Source organism: Narcine bancroftii, chromosome 9 (assembly GCF_036971445.1).
Source record: "Narcine bancroftii isolate sNarBan1 chromosome 9, sNarBan1.hap1, whole genome shotgun sequence".
Classification (NCBI taxonomy): Eukaryota; Metazoa; Chordata; class Chondrichthyes; order Torpediniformes; family Narcinidae; genus Narcine; species Narcine bancroftii.
In genome coordinates this window covers 84,450,965-84,474,798 of record NC_091477.1, presented here as the reverse complement: position 1 = coordinate 84,474,798, position 23,834 = coordinate 84,450,965, and the positions used below count along the sequence as shown (strand labels likewise).

Here is a 23,834-nt window from a genome sequence, read left to right as displayed (position 1 = left end):
AATAAAAATCATGCATTTACTGTCATCTTCTTGTCTCTGTCCCAACAATTTTTGATTGTGTTTAGATCTGGCTGACAGCCCTTTTGCTTGAAGGTTATTACAGAGAAGGAGCAAACATATCCAGGACAAGGAATTGGGTCACCTGGAAGAAATACTATTGGTGTTTTACATTTTAAGTTTTGATCCCCAGAATGACTGAATTATCTTCCTGTAAGGTTCTCAGCTCACTAAATTGTATCACTTAATGGACTACTAGTGATCCATGCCTATTGTGATAGTACAGCTTCTATCACCAATGTGTATATGTACAGATGGTAGTGTAGGATGACTGTGATTGGCTGAGAGTGTAGCCACCCCTACTGGCAGGTCTTAAAGGATTGGTCCTAGCCAGACCAGGCCATTCTGGACTGGTTGACCTACTTGTGATATGCTCCAGTCTTTTAGTTAACAAAAGCCTTGGTTTGGATCAACAAGTCTTTGGTTCTTTTGACACGCACTACACCTATTCACTACAATCAGGTAACGGAATAAATGTAAGTAATGCACAGACATGGACTGGTGCTCGCCACCTGTTTTAACCTACAATGTGAGAGGGAGAAGGGAAAATCGGAAGTGTCAATATTACAGTTGAATAAAGGGGACTATGGAGTCATGAAGGAGGAGCTGGCCAAAGTTGACTAGAAAGATACCTTAGAAGGGATAACAGTGGAACAACAATGGCAGGTATTTCTGGGAAAAATACAGAAGATGAAGGTTCATTTCATTCCAAAGATGAAGAAAGGTTCTAAGGGGAGTAAGGGGCGACCGTGGCTGACAAGGGAAGTCAAGAACAGCATAAAAATAAAAGAGAAGTATTACATAGCAAAGATAAGCAGGAAGTAAGAGGATTGGGAAACTTTTAAAGAGCAACAGAAGATAACTAAAAAGGCAAATTGGGGAGAAAAGATAAGGTCTGAAGGTAAGCTAGCCAAGAATATGATGGAAGGTAGTAAAAGCTTCTTTAGGTATGTGAAGATGAAAAAAATAGTTAAGATAAGAGCTGGGCTCTTGAAGACAGAAATGAGTGAAATCATTCTGGGGAACAAAGAAATGGCAGATGAATCGAACAGGTACTTTGCATCCGTCAATCTCCCAGCTGTAATAGTGGACAGAGGAGCTAGAGCAGGGGTGTCAAACTCAAATTCACGGAGGGCCAAAATTAAAAACTTGGACTAAGTCGAGGGCCGAACTAAATATTTATTGAAAATTTTCAACAACATCTGCATGTTTTCTCTTCTTTCAACATATGTAATGTTAAACTTTTTCTTATTAAAATAAATGTTTAATAATAGTTTTGGATAAACTCTTTCCAGAAGCATTAACAAATGAGAAATAAAATATTCAATAAATAATATTTCTCTAGAGAGGATTTGTCAAATGTTGCTAGTGTGCTGTCGAATAGTAAAATCTGAGGGCTATTGAGAATGTGGGAGAATAACATGATTCCTGAAACAATCAAATGGGTGATTGATTGTGGGCATGAACTCTAGCAGGGTTATTTGCCATGCCCTTTTTCCATTGGTACAGATATCCTTTGATTTACACACTTTTCATGCCTAATGAGCTTGTATCCAGGTGCAGGACCATTTTTAACCAGGAATATATTTATCACTGTGACATGAAACTATTAGAAGATCGTTTTATCCTGAGATTAAAGTTCATAATACTTACTCAGGCCTGTGTGCGGGAGGGCGGGGTTTGCTGGCGATCGGGTTGGACAACGACAGTGCGGGGGCATCGGCTCTCACTGCAGGGCGGCATCTCGGCAGATCAGCGGCCCCGTCACCGTGAGTCGCGGATCGGCCTGCGGCAGGGAGGGGGAGTGGGCAAAGGTCCTGGCGAGGTCAGGCCCGAGGCCTCCGGTTCCGGGCGCTGGGAAGCGGCCTTGGCTTCTCCTGACACCGGCCAGGCCCCAAAACCAGAGTCCACGGTGAGACCCTGCAACGTAAACAGAGGAGGTGGGGGCGATTAGCAGGCTGACGCCAATGCATTCTGGGATTTGTTGTATTACTGTGCATGCGCTATACTGGCGAAGCGGCCAGCGGGCCACCTCTAATACATTTTTGAAATGATCTTGCGGGCCAAATATAATTATATCGCGGGCCAAATTTGACATGTGTGAGCTAGAGTAACAGAGGAACTGAAGGAAATTCACATTAGGCAGAAAATGGTGTTGAGTAGACTGATGGGACTGAAGGGCGATAAATCCCTTGGGCCTGATGGTCTGCATACCAGGGTACTTAAGGAGGTGGCTCTAGAAATTGTGGATGCATTAGTAATCAATTTTCAATATTTTATAAATTCAGGATAAGTTCGAGTGAATTGGAGGGTAGGTAATGTTGTCCCACTTTTTAAGAAAGGAGGGAGAGAAAAAGCAGGGATTTATAGACCAGTTAGCCTGACATCAGTGGTGGGGAAGATGCTGGAGCCAATTATAAAAGATGAAATAGCAGCACATTTTTGGATCACTCTGAGTCTGCATGGATTGATGAAGGGGAAATCATGCATGAGTAATCTTCTGAAAATGTTTGAGAATATAACTATGAAAATGGACCAGGGAGATCCAGTGGCTGAAGTGTACCTGGACACTCAGGAAGTCTTTGATAAGATCCCACATAGGAGATTATTAGGCAAAATTAGAGCAGATGGTATTGGGGGTAAAGTACTGACATGGATAGAAAATTGGTTGGCAGCCAGGAAACAAAGAATAGGGATTAACGGGTCCCTTTCAGAATGGTAGGCAGTGACTAGTGGGGTACCACAAGGCTTGGTGCTGGGACTGCAGCTATTTACAATATACATTAATGATTTAGATGAAAGGATTAAAAGTAACATTAGCAAATGTGAAATGTGAGGAGGATGTAATGAGAATGCAGGGTGACTTGGACAGGTTGGGTGAGTGGGCAGATGCATGGCAGATGTAGTTTAATGTGGATAAATGTGAAATTATCTACTTTAATGGCAAGAACAGGAAGGCAGATTGCTATCTGAATGGTGTCAAGTTAGGAAAAGGAGAAGTACCATAAGATCTAGATGTCCTTGTTCATCAATCACTGAAAGTAAGCATGCAGGTACAGCAGGCAGTGATGTAAGCTAATGGCATGTTGGCTTTCAAAACAAGGGGAGTTGAGTATACGAGCAAAGAGGTCCTTCTGCAGTTGTACAGGGCCATGGTGAGACTACACCTGGAGCACTGTGTGCAGGTTTTGACTCCAAGTTTGAAGAAGGACATTCTTTCTATTGAGGGAGAGCAGCATGGCTAATTCCCGGGATGGCAGGACTGTCATATGTTGAAAGATTGGATCAAATGGGCTTGTGTACACTAGAATTTAGAAGGATGAGAGGGGATCTGATTGAAACATACAAGATAATAAGATAATTTTGGACATGCAAAAGGCAGAAAACATGTTCCCGATGTTGGGGGAGTCCAGAACCAAAGGCCATAGATTAAAAATAAAGGGTAGGCCATTTAGAACGGAGTTGAGGAAAAACATTTTCACCCAGTGAGTTGTGGATCTGTGGAATTCTCTGCCTCAGAAATCTGTGGAGGCCAATTCTCTTAATGCTTTCAAGAAAGAGTTAGATAGAGCTCTTAAAGGTGGCTCAAAACAGCAAATGGTCTACTGCTGCACCTATTGTCTATTGTCACCCACTGAGATCATTAAGCAAGCACAGTGATGCATTTGCTAATACCTCTTCTTCCACTCAGTCCAAAATCAGTCAGATTGACATATTACTTTCACACAATTCTCATTTTTTACCCAATCCACAAAGAAGTCTGAAGTCATGGTAACTCGTGAATCATGAAATGAACATTGAACTCCTTCAAGTCCACAAAACCTTTCAGAACATATATGCATGGTTGCTTAATCCCAGCTAACCATTTCATTGGATATCGACAATTTTTATTCTTGACCACTTTTGGATGTATTAATGGATTTTGGATTATAAAAATCATATTAAAATTTTCCAATCACATGCTGTTTATTTAGATATAATCATTTTTTGTGATGTTCTGTCATAGTTTAAGTCTACTTCAAGCATTCAAAATCATGACGAAACAGGCAACATGTCATTGAAAATTCATTTTCTGAATTTGCATTAGACTTCTTCCCTGCTGATCTTTGGTGCAATCAGTGATGAACATGGTGAAAGGTTTCACAAGGACATTGTGAACATGGAAAAGTGGAATCAGGGAACTGGAGCCCATCAGTGCTGGCCGACTATTGCTGAACACTGACACAAGAGGCATCAGATGCCGAGTACAAATGAAAATCATGGCAAAGCATTTATAGGTTATTTGAACTAACACAATGTGTCAGCATCATTATGTGATTAAACATGCTAAATTCAATAAAAGTTAACTGAATGTTTCTCCACCTTCCTATGTGATACCACAGATCTGAAATTATCTTTGTGTTCTGCTTGCCTATCAATTTGTCTATCATAATCCCCAATTTATTTTCAGGAAGCAAACCTTTTGAAAAAAAATTGTTGTCCAGTGTTTTTAATGTTAGGATCAAGACCAACATTGTCAGATTAGGTGGCCTTTCCATGACTCATTGGGCAGATTATAATAATTGTGGCAGTGCCAAGTGATCAAATTACACTCAAGATGAACTACCAACTTCATCTGCCATCTCATTCATACCCTTTTTGAGGTTAAAATATGCCAAGAGTAGCTACAGGAAATAGGAAATTTGTTTGCTCAGAGTTTTGAAACATTCTACAAAATTGTATGGATAATTTTAAATCTACATAGAAGTAATTTGTGCTGCATCCTAAAAATTCTCCCATTAATAATTATCTTTAAGAAATTCATTGGACAGTCTGTCGTATTGTTATTCTGGAAAAGAACTTATGAATTCAGTCATACACATGAGGAAGCTGGACTCATACTGGATGGAAACTGTTCAGTTCTGTGTTAATCGACACTGCTTGACACACTGGCAGGGATGAAATGTTACACCAAAATCCTGTCTCGTTGATAAGCAAATGTTATGTAAAAACATTTGACCATGCCAACATCAGTCTGTCACATTTGCCAAATATCTTATGTAAATTGTTAAGAATGCGTTGCTTGAAGGCTTCAAAAATGAAACCTAGGCCTCTTTTCATTTCTCTCATTTAAACCTATGGGAGCAGCCTGCTGATGTATGTTAGAAGTTATGGGGAGAACAATAGCTGGGGTGGGGAAGTCCAAAACATTTCCATGTACAGCGCATGAAATGTAAATGAAGTATCCAGTAAGTTCTTCAATCTCTTTCACACCCCTTCTGACCACAGTGCCTTTTCCCAAATGGGTAGCAGACACAGTTGTTATATCTTGAACCAGCAAAAGAAGACACAATTTAGAAGGGTTAAATTTTAACTCTATATTTATTAATAACTATTAACAATATAATGTTTTAACACATTTAGCCCCACTAGAAGTATCTATATCATATATTTATAAACAGTGTGCATGTGAAAAAAACAGACCATTACAGTCTGTGCCAAATATTCAAAAAGGATAAATCCCCCAAAACCCCAGGTCAGTCAGTCCAAAAAAAAAACAGTCCAATGAATTCATTTTCAAAGCTCAATGTCCAAATTCAGTTCTTTAACTGATAACAAAGGACATCGTATTGAAGGTTGGAGGGAGAAATGACTGATGTTGCGTTGCAGTAAACTTATGAATCCTCACTTTTGAGGCATGTGCATTTTGCACAGCTCTCCAGCTGCCCTCTGCCGCTCCAGCTGCCCCAACTGCCACTCTCTGTTTCACAGCTGGATTTACCCTTTATTCTCAAGAGTTCCAATTGACGAGTCCCCATTCAGCTGTAGCACAAGTTGCACAGAGTTCTCAGCTGAATTCCATCCTTTATGACAGTCCACAGTCCAAAAGTTCAATCCATAACATAGTTAAAATTGCAATGATATCTCCATTGATGTCATTGGAATCAACCTGGACTTTTTAAAAGGATTCTGCTTACTGTTCTTCCTTTTACACCTTGCTGATGTAAAGTAGTGTGGTGATAAATATGATCTCCTTACATCCATTTTCTATTTCATAAAATGATGCAGGATATGCATGGGAGATTTAAACAAATTAAAAACTAAATTAAGAATTAAAAATAAGAAAACATAAAATTAAGAATTAAAGAGAAAATTACATGCTGGCTACTTAATGTGCAACTATGTAATCTTGACATGGTTCGCAAAGAAATGATCTTGATAATTAAATAAATATTTTTCATTCGTGCAATTTAAGAAGTGGGCATCTGTTCATCTTTTCAAAACAGGCCAGTGCTCAATTCTCTTTCATAATTTTATGCCCAACAAAGGCCAGTAATTCAAGCTTGTTGACATGTCTTCCGTGAGCCAAACTCTCAGCTGGATCTGTACAGATGCCAACAGATTTCCTGCTCTCCCTGAATGATGAGTTGCTTCAAAGGCATTGTTCCAAACTTGGCATCTCACCAAATGCATGATAATGAGCACTCACATAAACAGGTATATTCCACGTCCCTTGTGTAATAAAAAAAATGTTTCCTGTAGGATAAGTGTGGAGTTGGTGATCTGAAAGATCAGTTTACAAGCTATATCACTCTGTGACCTCAATATTTGAAATGCCCTCAGCCCAACAGATTCTGACCAGGCTTTGAGAAGTGTTATTATTTTCTTCCTTTTTTTAAAGCCTCTCCTTGTTTTGTCTCCCACCTCTATTTCCTTCTAATGGTCATTTTTCTTACTCCAAGGATCTCTGCGTTTATTTTTTTTTTCTCCCATGTATTTCTCAGTCTTCTGCTTGCTGCAGGAATGGTCTCTCCTTTCTTGGAGAAAACCCATGGGTAATGTTCTTGGTGAGGGATCTGGGTATTGGTGCTGGGACTAGGAGATTGTGATGGATGGGAAGTATTCAGTCATAGATTTGAACTCAAGATCATGGGATTCAAGAAATCTTGAGAAGGATTGAGATTAGAGCAGGAACTGAGGCAAGGGAACTAGTGCAATAGGTCAAGACGACAGCATTATAGGAGAGGAGCAATGAGATTAGTCTTATGTCACTTTAAAAAATAAAATAAAATTTTGCAAGATACAAAATATAAACGCAAAATTAAACTAAATCTGTCCCCTATAAAACCCCATCCCTCCCCCTCCCCCCTCCCAACCTCTACCTCCTAACCCCTACCACCCCCCCTTGGAGCTTATAGATAAAAAAAATTACATAAAATCATAATAAGTTGAGGTGTGGTGTCTCAATCTACATTATTAAACTCAAATAGAATATCTAATTTACATCTAAGTTAATATATTCCAAATACAGTCCACATTGTAACAAAAAAATATTTCTTAAATTATACGTTATCTTCTCTAAATACCAACATGATTGAATTTCTTTATGCCATCAACATCATTCAACATCATTTTTCCAAGTTACAGCTACACATTTTCTAGCCACCACCAAACCCAGTCGAATAAATGCAATTTGAGGTTTTTCCAAACGTGAACCTGCTATAACTGGATCCATATATCCCAATAAGCACATCTATGGAACCACATATTATTCTATTTGGAACAAGTCTCACAAAAATTTAATTACTTTCTCCCAAAAAGGCTTAACCTTTATAGATTCCCACACCAAATGCACGAAAGTATCTATCTGATTCCCACATCAAAAACACTAATCTGACTCACTAAAACCATATCTTTTTAATTTTTCAGGAGTTAAATATAACTGATGTAAGAAATTATAATTAACTAAACTATAACATACATTAATTAATTTTGTAACGCTATCCAAACACATATCAGACCATTCTTCCAGAGAAATAGGAATGGATAAGTCCTTCTCCCATTTATCCCTTATTCTAAATATATCTACTTTCTTTATATTTGCTTGTAACAACCAATACATTTCTGAGACAAATCCTTTATTTCCCTTATCCATAACTAATTTCTCAAACTTCGATTGACTTGGTAATATTAAATCTCGACCAAAACCTTTCATTAACAAATCATGTACTTGATAATAAGCAAATAAAGTATTCTGTGATATCCCAAACTTCTCTCTAAGTCTACAAATGAAAGAAATGAACCTACTTCAAAACAATCTTCCACTGATATCAATCCCTTTGAATTCCAGTCCTTCAAGTAAGAATTATGCATAGAAAATGGAATTAATTGATTCTGATATAACGGAGTTTTAACTGAAAGCACATGCTTTGATCCTATACATTGATTCCACTTATACCATATCTTCAACAAATGATTCAATACAGGTACTTTATATCATTGTAAAAGTAGAGGATTCCATTTATATATAAAGTGGTGTTTCCTTTATCTGATCCATTTCCACATTAGCCCACATTGGCGGTTGATCAGTATTGAACAATCTATTAATAAATTTCAACTGTGCAGCTTGATAATAATTTTGAAAGTGTGGCAGCTGAAGGCTTCCCAAATCATACTTCCATGTTAATTTTTGCATAGATACTCAAGATAATTTACCTTTCCACAAAAACAAACATATTACTTTATTTAATTCCTTAAAAAAATTCCTGGTATAGCACTAGGGATAGATTGAAACAAATATTGAATGCAAGGGTATATATTCATTTTAATACAATTTACCAAACCAATCAATGTTAATGGTAGGTATGTCACCTTAATGGCAAAATTATCCTGGTGCACCTGCAGGATAAAATGGATGATAATGGATTTTTTAAAAACTTATTTTGAAAGATTATAAAAAAGGTGATCATTTGGGTTCACAAAGATGTTGTTAGCCATAGAGCTAAAATTATTGTAAGAAAGAGAACGACTGATTCCACCTGCATTGAATTCATCCATCGTTATTGAATGAAGATCTACCGGGACCAATGCCTGAAGAGGGCGCACAAAATCAGTGAACCAGTGCGGACTCGAAAGGCCAACATGGCCTGTTTCCGCTCCGTAAATGGTTACATGGTTGAATCAGATATACAGCAGTCATCATTCATGATGAGTACTGATACAAAGGCTTTTATTTCAATCTTATTGTGGACCGAAGGAGGGGTTTTCTTTAAAAAATATTTGTTTCTCTGCTAATGAATTTATTCAACATTCTCACATTTCCCTGTTTTCCTTTCTTTTCCTGAATCATTACTTCTTGTTGTGTTGAACGTTCTTTTACTCTGCGGATGTAGCCTTTCAATCTAACTTTGGAATATTTATTGCTCTCGCCCCTCTTTTACACTGGAATCCTTTAAACTTAGGGTTTCCCACAAAATTCAATCGATTGCAAAATGAATTTGACCTTCATGGTGTGATAAGGTATTTGTGGTGATATCACTCACTGAAAGCAAATGGAATTTCAAAAGATCTTATCAACTTTTCCAATTTTCAGAAGCCTTTGACAATGAAGGTGGAAATTTTAACAATGTATAACATTCCAGAAAACATTCTGAGGGTGCTGAAAGGTTTCCATGCAGGTTGCAAGCTTGAAGTTAAAGAAGACATCTTAATGACAGAGTGGTTTGCAATTAAGACAGGATGTAGCAGTTCACCTTTGCTCTTTAAATGTAACAGTAAACGGGATAAAGATCTGCTTCATGTAGTGGAGATTTGTGATTCATTATAATTTTTGACTCGTTAAAATCTGGATAATTGTGATTTTGCTTTCCACTTAGAGTGGACAGTGTTGATGGCATATAATTGTTGCTGAACTATGGATTGCAAAGCTAATTCTACATTAGCAATGACAAAATATTAAGATAAGAGAAAGTAGGATTTTTTAATTGGTTAATTGTTCCTTGAATGATAAGGCATTTCTCAACTAGTCCTAATTAATTGTTGGGTTCAAAAAGCTATCACTTGGGTTTTAACAGGTGAGAATGAATAAAATGATCACTTTGCACAGGTGACAAGTTATTTTCTGATGAGAGAACAGCTGCAGATAACAGGAGAATCAACATTTCAGACAAGTGATGAACATGAAAAAATTGGTTGATGTTTGACACAACCTAATTCTCTGCTGTGTTTCTGAATACACCAAAGTTGTATGCCACAAACTTAGTTATTCTGATTACACACAGTGAAATTATAGCCACTTTCAGGTGCTCGGACGGTAGAACATGTGCTGGCGGTTGCAGCTGGGGGAGTGCAGCTGGCATGTTCAGGTGGCTGCGGAGAGGATACCTTTCTGTCATTTGAACGTGCCAGCTGATGGATAGTCGTGTCCGAGCGAATGCTGGCTCCTTGGGACTGTGGCCTAGTCCCGCCCACGCTGCCTTGACGTCATTTGCAGCAGGTCAAGGCTGAGAAGCCTCCTGAAGCCATCTTCCAAAAGGGATGGGTGAGAGGCTGGAGACAAAATCGTAGCCATTCTTAAGCCCACGAAGGAAAGCTGAGAATGACTAGATAGGAAGACAGGCGGGACAGATTTGGACGAGTTCATTGAGAAATAAAAATATGAGCCCTCAGCTGTGAAAACCACCCAGGATGGCACGGTGGCCAGCTGCCCTGACTGACAACGGCTCGCTAGTGATCGGCATCGCTAAGTGCCTGTCACTCAAACATTTCCTTTCACAATCACTAATACCTGGGACAGATGATAACTTTGTTGAAAGAATTGTAATATTTTTGCATGTAAGCAATCAAAATGCACAGTTAACAGTCCCACTGATATTGTTAACCTGCAGTATAATACAGGCCAGAGTCAATGGCTGACGACGTCACCAGCCTGCCCCCTGGTAGCCACTGCTGCTTTCAGCTGCCACGGAGGATTCTCGGAGTTGGAGATTATACCTACAGGAGGAGGGTCAGGTAGGTGCTCCTCCTGGCCGGTTTCTCCACATTCAGGTGGCCACGCATTGGAGTACAATAGACAGCTTTACAGTCGGGTATTGTGGCCACCTGAAAATGGCTTATGATAGAATCTTAACAGGTGATCATACTATTGGGAGAGAAATCAGAATCTGGTTTATTTTCATGATCGTGTCATGAAATTTATTGATTTGTTGCAGTAATATTGTACATTGCAGGTGCAAAATCGCTGTAAATTACAGTTCTGTAAATACTGTACAATATTTAAAATAGTACAAAATTTTTAAAAAGTGAGATAACGTCTTATGGTTCATTTTCCATTCAGACATCGGAAGGCAGAGGGGATGAAGCTGTGTTTATTATGTTGGGTGTGTGTCTTCTGGCTTCCGTACCTCCTTTCTGATTGTAGCAGTAAGAATTTAAATTTAAAAGGGCATGATCTGGGTGGTGAGGGTCTTGATGATAGGGGCTGCTTTCTTGAGACACCAGCTCTTAAAGATGTTTTTAATGGAGTGAAAACTAATGACTATGATGGCATTGGCCAGGTTTACAACCCTCTGTAGTCTTTTCCTATCCTGTGCATTGGCAGATCCATACCAGACAATGATACAATCAGTCTGAATGCTCCATACGAAATTTGCAAGTCTTTGGTTACATACCAAATCTCAAACTCCTAATGAAATATAGTCACTGCCAAGCCTTTTTCATGAATGCATTGATACTACTGACCCCAGAATAGATCTTCAGAGATATTGACACCCAGGAATTTGAAATTCTTTTCCCTCTCCACTGTTTACTCCTCGATGAGGAGTGGTTTGTGTTTTCCTGGCTTCCCCTTCACGAAGTCCACAATCAAATCCTTAGTTTCACTAACTGAGTGCAAGGTTTTCGTTGTGACACTACTCAACTAGCTGATTTATCTCACTCCCGTACATCTCCTCATTGGCATCTGTATTCCAACAACCATGGCGCCATTGGCAAATTTGTAAATGGCATTTGAATTGTGCCTAGTCATACAGTCATGGAGTAAAGAGAGTTAAACAGTGGCTAAGCACATATCCTTGAGGTGCGCCTGTGTTAATAGTGAGGAAGAGATGTGGTCAGGCTCAGCGTCATTGCTGGGGAGGGGTTGAATTTGTGTGCCATGCCCCCCAAATGGGTTATTGTGCCCCCCCACCCATCTGCAGAACTAGCATCACTGGGGGGTTGTGGATCACACTGGGTGACGCCATCAGAAGGGATATCACCAAAATGATATCACCATGTGTTTTTTGTCTCCACGTGCTATAACCTTGCATGTTTATCTGAAATGCCGAAGGGAGGGGGAAGTAAGACAGTCCAGCAGACGGATGAGGTCCATGGCAGGTATAGCACTGGCACCCCTCCAGCTGAGTTCATTCTCAAATGGCGATTTGTGCCCCCCTCCATGGTTACTCTAATGGCCCCCCCCCGATTAGATCCCTTTTGATGCCGACTCTGGATGTGGTTACCGATCCACATATCTGGTGTGGTCTTCTGATGAGCAAGTCAAGCATTCTGTTGCAGAAGGAGGAGCAGTGGCCAGGTTTTCAAGCTTGCTAGCCAGTACTGATGAGATTATGTTGTTGAAAGCTGAGCTGTAATCAATAAAAAGCAGTCGGATGTACGTATTGGTGTTTTCCAGGTGATGAAGAGCCAGTGAGTTTGCATGGAGCTTTTGTGATGGTCGGCAAATTGCAGTGGGTCCAGGTCTTTGCTTATGTACAAGTTAATTCTGGCCATTCCCAACCTCAAGGATACTCATATGTTTAAAATATACAATGAACAACATTAAATGAAATAGAAATGAAAGAATTGACAATGCAAAGCAATCTCACTAATAGTTAAAAACATGGGAAGACAAGGGCATTGTCCTGAAAACAAAATAACGAAGAGAAAATAAATGTAATTAAAAAAGATCAGTATCTAATTCATCCTTGAATGAAAGTCTCTGTTACATGCCTGTTTTATGTAAGCAGTAAGGCCTCGCTTGACATTTTCATTCATCACAAAATCCACCAGTCTTAAAAGACTGAAATTTTATCTGTTGTTTCAATAATAAGCTTTTGGTCAGCATATACAATATATAGGCTCTAAATGACAACTGGTTAATAGCACTGAGAGTTTTAACATAGCACTGAACAGGTATTGAATTGATTGGTGGCTTTTGCTCAGTAGGTAGAACATAAGAAGACAAGACAGTAAGAAATAAGAGCTGGAGCAGGTCATCTGGCCTGTTAAATCTACTCCATTTACTAAGAACATGGCTGATCTCACCATTACTCAGGTCCACCTATCTGCCTTTTCGTCATAACCCCTGATGTGAAAAAAAATCTATCTAACTGTGTCTTAACTATATTTAATGAGGCAGTCTCCACAGTTTCCTTGAGCAGAAAATTCCATAGATTCACTCGACTCTGCGAAAAGCAATTTCTCCCCCTCATCTCCTTCCGAAACCTGGTTCACCAAATCTTGAAACGATGTCCCCGAGTTCTTGTCTCAACAACTAGTGTAATCAACTTTTCTGCCTCAATCTTATTCATCCTTTTATAATTCTACTTATTTCTATATGATCTCCTCTCATTCCTCTGAATTCTAGTGAGTATAGTTGCAGGAAACTCGATCTCTCCTTTAGGGTAACTCCCTCATCTCCAAACTTAACGTGGTGAATCTCTTCAACACTGCCTCCAAAGCTAGTTTATCTGTTCTCAGGTAAAGAGACCAGCACTACACACAGTACTCCAGGAGTACTCCAGGTGAGGCCTCATCAGTGTCTTGTACAGTTGCAGCAGAACCTCCCTGTACTTAAAATCAATCCATCTAGCAATGAAGGCCAAGATTGTATTTGCCTTCTTGATTACCTAGAGCACCTACAAACGAACCTTTTGTGATTCATGCACGAACATTCCAAGTCATACTGCTCAACAACATGCTGGAAACTTTCACTATTTGAATAATAATCTGGTCTCCTAATTTTCCTTCAAAAGTAGATGACCTTGCTTTTACCAAGATTGTATTCCATCTGGCAGACCCTTACCCACTCACTTATCAATACCTTCTGCAGACTTTTGCATTCCTCTGCACAATTTGCTTTTCCACTCAATTAAGTGTTGGCAACAAACTTAGATATGCTACATGTAGTCCTCTCTTCCAAACCGTTAATGTATATCGTGAAATTTTGTGGGCCAAGCACTGACCTTGCCACACTCTGCTCACCACTGATTCCCAAGCATTTACCTATTTATCCCAAAATACTATGGTGAGGTGTACAAAAATTAAGAGAGGTATGGATAGGGTAAATGAAAGCAGGCTTTTCCCACTGAGATTGGGTGAGACAAGAACTAGAGGACATGGGTTACGGGTGAAATGTTTAAGGGGAACTTTTTCACCCAGAGGGTGGTGAGAGTATGGATAGAGCTGCCAGTATGTGTTAGATGTGGGTTCAATTTCAAAATAAGACGTCTGGATAGGTACCAAGATGTAAGAGGTATGGAGGCCAAAGTACAGACTACATGGATCATGAGATTGATGTTTCATTGTATCTTGGTGCATATGACAAGAAACAGGTCAATAGTGGATGGGAAATAAATACTACCTTGCCAGGGATGTCTGCATCTAGAAAAAGAGATTAAGTTGTATGACCTTTTGTTGAATGTTTCCTCCTCTCTCAGTTCCTGAAAGTTGCCCTGCTCCACATGTTCATTCTCCCAGACATTCTGCATTTCAATGGATTTACCGAGAGATCCATTTATACCTGGGAGCACCTGGTTCATGCAAAATATGCTTTCCCTCTTTATTGCTGACTTGAACTTGCTGTGGAAAACAACGAAGGCTCAGAATGACAACTCTTTCAACTGGCAACCAACCTGCAAGTACCTGCTGTACCCTTTAAATCTTTCTTCTTTGGTTTGGCTTCGCGGACAAAGATTTACGGAGGGGTAATGTCCACATCAGCTGCAGGCTCGTTTGTGGTTGACAAGTCCGATACGGGACAGGCAGACACGGTTGCAGCGGTTGCAAGGGAAAATTGGTTGGTTGGGGTTGGGTGTTGGGTTTTTCCTCCTTTGTCTTTTGTCAGTGAGGTGGGCTCTGCGGTCTTCTTCAAAGGAGGTTGCTGCCCGCCGAACTGTGAGCCAGCTCTTCAGCGCTTGACGTCCTGTTTAGTGGAAACCGCCAAAATGTTTGGCCTGGAAGTCAACCTGAAGAAAACTGAGATCCTCCATCAGCCAGCTCCTCACCATGACTACCAGCCCCCCCACATCTCCATCGGGCACACAGCGTCTTCATTGTTGAGGTCTTTCATGGCTTGGTTCAGCGTCATGCTGAAGAAGATTGAAAAGAGGGTTGGTGCGAGAACACAGCCTTGCTTCACGCCATTGTTAATGGAGAAGGGTTCAGAGAGCTCATTGCTGTATCTGACCCGACCTTGTTGGTTTTCGTGCAGTTGGATAATCATGTTGAGGAACTTTGGGGGACATCCGATGCGCTCTAGTATTTGCCAAAGCCCTTTCCTGCTCACGGTGTCGAAGGCTTTGGTGAGGTCAACAAAGGTGATGTAGAGTCCTTTGTTTTGTTCTCTGCACTTTTCTTGGAGCTGTCTGAGGGCAAAGACCATGTCAGTGGTTCCTCTGTTTGCGCGAAAGCCGCACTGTGATTCTGGGAGAATATTCTCGGCGACACTAGGTATTATTCTATTTAGTAGAATCCTAGCGAAGATTTTGCCTGCAATGGAGAGCAACGTGATTCCCCTGTAGTTTGAGCAGTCTGATTTCTCGCCTTTGTTTTTGTACAGGGTGATGATGGTGGCCACCATCATCACCCTTTAAATAGTGCTCAGTCAAATGTCATTCTTTCCTTTGAATTTGTATGCAACTGGGTAAGGTTAAGGGCAGAAATTGTACTGAGCTCCGAAATGATATTTCAGTGTCATGAAATGTTGTAATGCTGATTAATATCAGGATCTGCCAATTTTGCATACCTCTGCTGGGTATTCAGTTAGCATTCATTAACACCCTCACAGCATGAATGCATCAGGTGTATCATTTAGATCTTCAACTGAGTACTATTTCTACCATGTTGAATTTTGTTCTCCTTGCACACTCTCTCAAGACTTAGTGACAGTTAAATTATTCTTAAAATTATACAAGTTGGAAAAGCAACAAATGAAATGTTATGCAGTTTGCAAGCTAGCCAAATAATTTAATAGATTTAGTGCTCCTCAGGGATGGAGATGAACTTAACACACAAGGTTCAGCTGAAACAGACTTAGGAAAAAAAAAAAATTTGGAAATGCAGTGTCCAACTTAATATTTAATTAAATCTTAAACAAATTATGTCTAACATATTTTATATCTCTGCAGAACTTTTTGGAATTGACCTGAAATAATTAATTTTGTCTCTTGTGAGATTTTTGGCAGCCATGTCCTTCAAACTGAGAAAATACAATTCTTTGGCCAAATATGTGCTGTCAAAACTGTCAACAATTCCTGCAGCATACATCACTGCTCCTCACACTGAAGAAAGCTTTGTTTTATAAATAATGAGATCAGCTGTAAAAATCAGAAATCTTAGGTATCTTCCAAAAGGTCAAAATCATAGAAAGACAAAGCACAGAAATTATAAAAAAGAAAATCCAGGTCAGTTAACATCTGAAAAGAGAACAAAACATGATTTAATTTTAAAGTCCAGACTCTTTGACAAAACATTTATTTTCTACTTTATGAATTTAAACAGTTTCTTGTAAAATCCTTCCTTTGTTGTTTTCTCTATATTATTTACATCCTTGATTTACACACCAAAATTAACTCATTCTAACACTTCACTGTTAGTAGCAACAAGATTCCTTCCCCGCTCTGTCAAAATCATTAAAAAAACTGTTGATGACCTTTTGAACACATTTGAAATACTACTTAAAAAAAAATTCCTACTATCTTTCCAAATAATCCATACTGTCCTTCAATCATGGGGTTTCCAAGCAACCAATAATCGGAGCAGCCTTTTCCAGTCAGCCTTGAAAGTTGTTTGGATATCATTGAGTTTCCAAACCAAAAACCTTTTAGTTCTTTTTACTAGTCCGAATGATGGATTTCAGGTATAATTGACAGGTATTAATTAGTTTGTTCTTTGCTTATTCCTTCAAGAAGGGCTCAGGCCTGAAACGTTTTTACCTCCTATGGACGTTGTGAGACTGGCTGAGTTTCTCCAGTAATTCTGTGTGTTTTTACTACAATCACAACATCTGCAGACTTTGCTGTTTCAAAAAGTACCCTTTGACCATTTCTATTGTTAGGTGAACGGTTACTAGTAATGGAAATTCAGTGCTGATTGGTTTGAGATGGATCAAGTGAATATGAGAGTAAGATGGAAATTGGCAGCAAATAGGATGAAACATTTTGGTTCTGTATGAGATCCAACTGTTATAAATTTTCTTAGTTCTGAAGAAACATGAAAAATAAGTCCAGTTTTTCTCTCTACACATGTTACCTGATCTTCTTCATATTTCCTTCATTTTGTGTTTTTATTTCAGATTTACAGCATTTGCAGTTATTTTTAAGAAACATTTTCCATCAAATGTAATTCTTGCAATTTGTTTGTAAATATATAATTGAAATTGAATGGTGTATGTTGTCAGTGAACTTTCCCTCCCTAACTAGTCAGGAAACCTGGAACTGATAGTTTATTTTAATTTTAATGATACAGCATGGCAGAAGGCCATTCCAGCCCATGAAACCTGTGCCAACCAATTACCCCATACATTTTGGAAACCAGAGCACTGGGAAAAACCCCACTTAAGTTATGGCGAGAATGTACAAAGTCCTTACGTACAATACCAAATTTGAACCTTGGTCACTGGCACTGCAATAACAGGCTAACGACTATGTAAAATAGTGATTTTCAAACTGTCCCCCTAGACTCACATTGCACCATAAGTAATCCCTATGCCATAAGTGCTCTGTGATTAGTAAGGGATTGCTTAAGGTGGTATGTGAGTGGAAAGAAAAAAGATTTGAAAGCCACTGTTTTAATTGTACCTAATTGACTCGCTATGTGCAGTGTTTCATAACTCCAAAGGAAATGGGCCTATGACAATTTTTCTCAAGTAAAATATTTCATCAACACTTGGGTCTAGAGCAGTGGTTCTTAACCTTCCCTTCCCACTCATGTACCACCTTAAGCAATCCCTTACCAATCACAGAACATTTATGGCTTAGGGACTTCTTAAGGTTGGAAGTGAGTTTGGGGGGGGGGGGGGCAGTTTGTAAACCACTTACCTAAAACATACTTTGATAGGTTAGTGAACAACTGAGTTAAAAGTGTTCTTACTCAAATGTTTTATACAATATGTCTCTCACACACCACAGAGTAGCAGAAACACTTTCCAAGTACATCAGTAAGTTAAAAATCACCCCGCTGCCTAAAATTCTCAACTCAATATGGCTGGAACTCAAAGGAATTCAGCTTGCAGCAATACGTTTAGGATTCTTTTCCATAAACCTTTCATGTCATAGGTTTGTGCCATCTTAAATTTCTAAGTATTTCAACCCTTCACTTATTTAGCTGAAGTTCAAAGTAATGTTTTATATTTTCAGTGTTATTATAACCCTGCCCTGTCACATCTTCCAGTAGGCATAATTACATTAAATCCAGTATAAATAGAAAATATACATACCTTGGACAAATAGAAAGCTCTGGGTATCCCCAAAATTTCTGTTCTCATTCCCAAATCAATTCAAAGATATTAATGAATATATGAAGAAGTTTGTTTGATATTGACACATAAATCCCACAATAATAAATAGCTTTAATTTGAACGGTGTGGAGAGGCTGGGCTATTCCTTATCTGATAATTACCTGCACATCATTGATCTTCTTTGGAATAATTAATGCTATTTTACTTGTTTTCAGAACATTTCATTTTGTAAACGCTGAAAAATTCAGCAGGTTCCTCCATGTCCAGAGGAGGCAAAGATACAACCCTAGAAGGGCTCAGGCCCAAAATGTTGCCTCCTTTTGGCACTGCGGGACATGTTGAATCTCTCCAGAACTTTTTTGTATTTACTACAATCACAGTGTCTGAAACTTTCTTGTTTCACTCACTTTATTTTGTTTTTACTTATAATAAAATTGTATCTGTTCCTGTGATTTTTTTTTTGTCCCAATGTTGTACATAAAATAAACCCTACAGGAAAAAGAAACATGAATTTATTACTGGGCAAAAGCATGAAAGAGTATTACCTTTCAGTTCTACTAACCTCTGTGCCCTTGTTCCTCTGAATTCAACAGAACTGAGTTGATAGAAATGGATACATTTGGTACATAACCTACCAATAAAATTAAATTTCTCATACGCAATGCTAGTTTTATATATAGTATTGAGACAAAACATATTATAGACAGAATAACTCTTCTTTCATGTGGTGGAACAGAAAGTCCAGATTCCTAAAGAACAATCTTATTCTGGGGCATTTAAATCATATATTTTTGTGACATTATATCAATGTATTATCTACACATTCCTCATCTCACTCACACTGATTGGGTTTATGTACCATAAGAAGATAGAGAAATGCTTTAACATAGTATCAATTTAACTTTTTCCTACTGGAGAATCGTCCATGTGCTTCAACTATGATGTACTCTCACTGACTAGCAGTTAATTTATCAAGTCCATGTTCTAACTGCACTGCTTACACTCTATTCCAGTGATTCTCAACCTTTTTTATTTCCACTCACATACTACTTTAAGTATTTCCTATGCCATCGGTGCTCTGTGATTAGTAAGGGATTGCTTAAGGTGTAAAGAAAAAGTTTGAAAACCACTGTTTTAATCGTACCTAATTGACTCATTATGTGCACAGTTTCATAAGTCCAAAGGAAATGGGCTAATGACAATTTTCTCAAGCAAAATATTTCAGTAATAATTGGGTCTAGAGCAGCGATTCTCAACCTTCCCTTCCCCCTCACATACCACCTTAAGCAATCCCTTACTAATCACAGAGCACTGATGGCATAGAGATTACTTAAAGTGTATGTGAGTGGAAAGAAAAAAGTTGAGAACCACTGATCTATTCAAATGTAGCTGTATGCATTCATCAGGAAACCACATCTCTTCATCAGGATATCTGTGGATTCATTAAAAATAACCTGCAGAGATTTCTAGTTTCTGCTGAAGTTCTGCCACAGTTGTACTTTGAAGGTTACCTCCACAAAGACAATAATTAAACCCTCCTAGTCTGGTTGTGAGTGATGATACCCAGTTTTGCGAAGAGATCTAGATGCAAAACTAATTGATCATTCATCTTATAATTACAAACCATCATAATACCAAAAGGTGAAACATCGCAGGACAGTGGAAATGAATTCATTGGATCAATGTGAACAAAAAAAAAACCCTGTGAATTCAGTGTGCAACTGCTTCCAACCTTGAAATCCAATTTCTTAATTTTTTTTGCCCACTTCCACTGTTCCACTTCATGTAGTGGTCCAAACCTATCCTTAATGGAACAGAATGTTTCAGAATTGATTGAAAACAAAAGTTTGGCTACTTCAATAGCAACAGTGGCACATTTATCTTTAGTCAAGTGTATTTCTGCTTCTCAATAATCATGAAGCTCTATTAATGATTTTTCTTGTATTTACTATTTTGTCATTTTAGGAAAAAAAGTTTACAACCAGATGACCCTCAGCATTGACAGACTTTCAGTCAAGCTATTATCCTCAGAAAAATGTATGAAGCTGATGCTAAATCACAAGGAAGCCTATTGAATTAGAACAGTTCAAGGTGAGTTATTATTGGAGTATATTTTGAATCACTGTCTAATTGAATTTGCATTTGCATCTGTGGAACTGTTCTCACCTAAGAAAGTGAACTAATCATTGCTCAGTGATAATGGTTATCTGTAAACCTTTGCTTCTCGGTTAATTGTCGTTTTATAATATTCACGATCCTAACGGTGCCATCTGTCTTTAGGAAAGGAATAACTGGTGCAAACCCAATAAGAAAACTCAACTAATTTAATAATACTGATTCCTGTGGTCAATTCAGTCTGTAGTCATGCTTGTAGATCCAAAATGTAGCAAGCTCCTGCAGGTGAATCTTGGCTTTCATATCTTAATAGCAACCAAAGCACTTCTGCCAGGTGAAACTGATACTGATAGACTTTTGTTGTACTCTTAATCATTCTTCAGTCAAGTTTTTGATAGCCAATTCTAATTTACTGAATTGTATTCTATGAATGAAACAATCAGAAAGTAGATCCTTGCTTTACTCTTACCACCCATTACTCTAACTTCACATACTCTCATAACCTTAATCTTTTCCCCAGGAATAGAAGAAGCTGGATAATTATTTCTGTTTCATTGCAGAATCTGGACAATATTATTTAAATTATTGTTCACATATCATCAAGACTGCAGAAGCAGAATCCATTGTTACCCTCTTACCTTCAAAGAAGAATGATAAACAGAAAAGTTCATTGGGCTTATGACTTGGTGTGCACAGACTATACTATCCATATTTCACCACCATCTTCACTGGTTCATCTGTGTGATGCCCTTTAGGATTCTTCCCAATTGCTCAATGTTTCTACAGTCTTGCTTTATTTTCAAATGAACAGTTAACATTTGTTCAGCAAAGAATTGCAGGAGGTACTCAGCAGGTCAAACAGCATCCATAAATAGAAATGATCAGGTCAATGTTTTGTGTGTGTATCCTTTATCAAGACTCCCTGTCAAGATTCTTTGGCAATTGCTCCTTGATGTAACTTAGTGGTAAGCAGTGCCTGCACTCATTAGGTTGAATAATCGATACATTCTCTTTCTCCTGAGCTTAATGTTATTTGCTGCCACAATGTTAACAATTACCCTTCATGTGTTTTTTTATTCTCTCTTCACCAGAAATGTCATTGAGCTCACCACCAGCATGCTTACACTCCTAAATCTTTGATGGGCAATTTAAATAATATGCTTGCAGAACTGGTGCCTCTGTTGCCAGGGCAATATCAAACACCTGTCTGAAATGCAGCTGCTTTTCACTAAAGAGCCTGCTTTGAATGCACACATTTTGTATTTTACAAATGATAAAGAGAGCTCCAGACAATGAACTTCATCGTTACACAAAAAGTAAACTACTGTTACTTCTAAAAACAAGGGTTAACATTCATTCAGTCTCATTGCCAATTATCATAGTTGCTCTGTCAAATAAATTCCTACCATACTCATTGTTCAATGGTAAAACATTTGAAGCTTTGTGCAAGGTGGAGGGTGATATGGGAAAATATCTTATCCACTTTGACAGAACTCACATAAATCACATGTCCCTCTTTAATTGGTGAGAGATTGGGAAATTTTGATGCTCAAATGGACCGAGTGACCTTGTACAAAAAAATCACTGAAAACCAATGCACAGGTGCAGCAAGCATTCAGAAAGGCATGTGGTATTACTGATCTCCTCATTGAACAAAAAAATAGTTGACATAGAATATATACATTTCTAAATGGCATAGAACAGGGCCATTTGGCCCATCAAAAATACACACATATCAAACAATCCTAATCTCTCACTAATTTTCAATGTAACCTATTTTCCTTACGTTTCTATTAGTTTTCCCTAGATTACTCACTCACCATACACTAATGTCAATGCATTGTGCTTTGTGGGAGGAAACTGGAGCAACACTGGACAGTTACAGGAAGAATGAGCAAACTCCCCACCGACACCTCTTGGGATCAGAACTGAACCAATAGTTGTACCACTGTGCCATCACAAGGCAGCAAAGATTCATTTCTTCGGTTCCGAGGATGACAGGACCATCAGAAAAGTAGTTTAATCTACAATTTTTCAGAGCTCAGAAGTTGTAAGAGTGCTTTCAGGGTAGTAAGGGGAGATTATGAGTTAGGAGTATAGAATGAGAAGATGCAGACTCAAAGTAAATACTACACGTTTAAGACAGAAATTAAGAGTAATTTCTTGATTCAAAGGCTGGTGATTTTTATTTTGGATTATCGAAACTGAAAGGTTGTGGGATCCTGGCCAAAGTATTTTAAATGAGGAGTGGAAGGCAACCTAGTCCTTGGCTTACTAAGTGTCTATCTGTGAAAATGTAAGAGAAATACAATTTTGATAAAAGATGGAGTATATCGCAACAAAGAAAGGGGGAGGAAGTAAAATAAATGAAAATCTTGTGAAGAATGAAAATACTTCAGATATTCTTATTGGCAACAATTTTTTACAATTAATTATGTTACATTTCTGATAATCTTGATCTTTATTGTCAATAATCACATGATTGCTTTCAGCCAGGAATATCCTGGCATCTCTAGTCAAAAGAATGGAAAGCAAATTAGAGATTGTGACGGGTGAAAAAAATTAAGACCTGACTCACAGCCAATCTCAGCAAAGCCAATCTAAACTTCATTAGAATACTTGGACTTTGTAGTCTTTTGACACCAGAACTGATCTCAATTCCACCTTTAGCGTAGCGGTTTGCGTAATGGTGTTCCAGTACCAGTGATCAGGACTGGGGTAAAATACCGCACTTTCTATAAGGAGTTAGTATGTTCTCCCTGATTCTGCATAGGTTTTCCCTGCGTAATTTTCTCTCACCATTCAAAATGTACTGAGGATTGTAGGTTAATTGGATGCAATTGAGCAGCATGGGCTAGTGGGCTGAAATGGCCTTTAACCGTGCTGTATGCCTAAAATTAAAAAAAAAATTACAGGTGAATCTCACAGCATAAAAATCAATAATACTGCATGAAATATGAAATGAAACAGAAAATGCTGGGAACACTAAGCAGATCACGCTGCATCCGTAGGGAGGGGACAGAGTACTTTTTCAAGTCAAAGACCCTTCCTCATTCAGCTTGTGTTAGGCAATGAAGCTCCAAATGAATTTCTGATCTTTACTTATATTTACACATGCCTCGTCTAGCCTGGTCAGACTCAAGCCTGACACTTAGGGCTCAATTTGAAACTCATTTTTGCCATG

General features: G+C 38.5%; 1 long non-coding RNA gene across 2 annotated transcripts in view; it reads left to right on the top strand.

The window, feature by feature from the left end:
- Positions 1–23,834, top strand: part of LOC138742374 (uncharacterized) — a 217,488-nt gene that overhangs the window by 98,670 nt on the left and 94,984 nt on the right. For both annotated transcript variants that reach the window (XR_011344119.1, XR_011344118.1), the window contains exon 3: positions 20,501–20,626. This is a non-coding gene — a long non-coding RNA (uncharacterized lncRNA). The remainder of the gene's footprint in view (positions 1–20,500; positions 20,627–23,834) is intronic.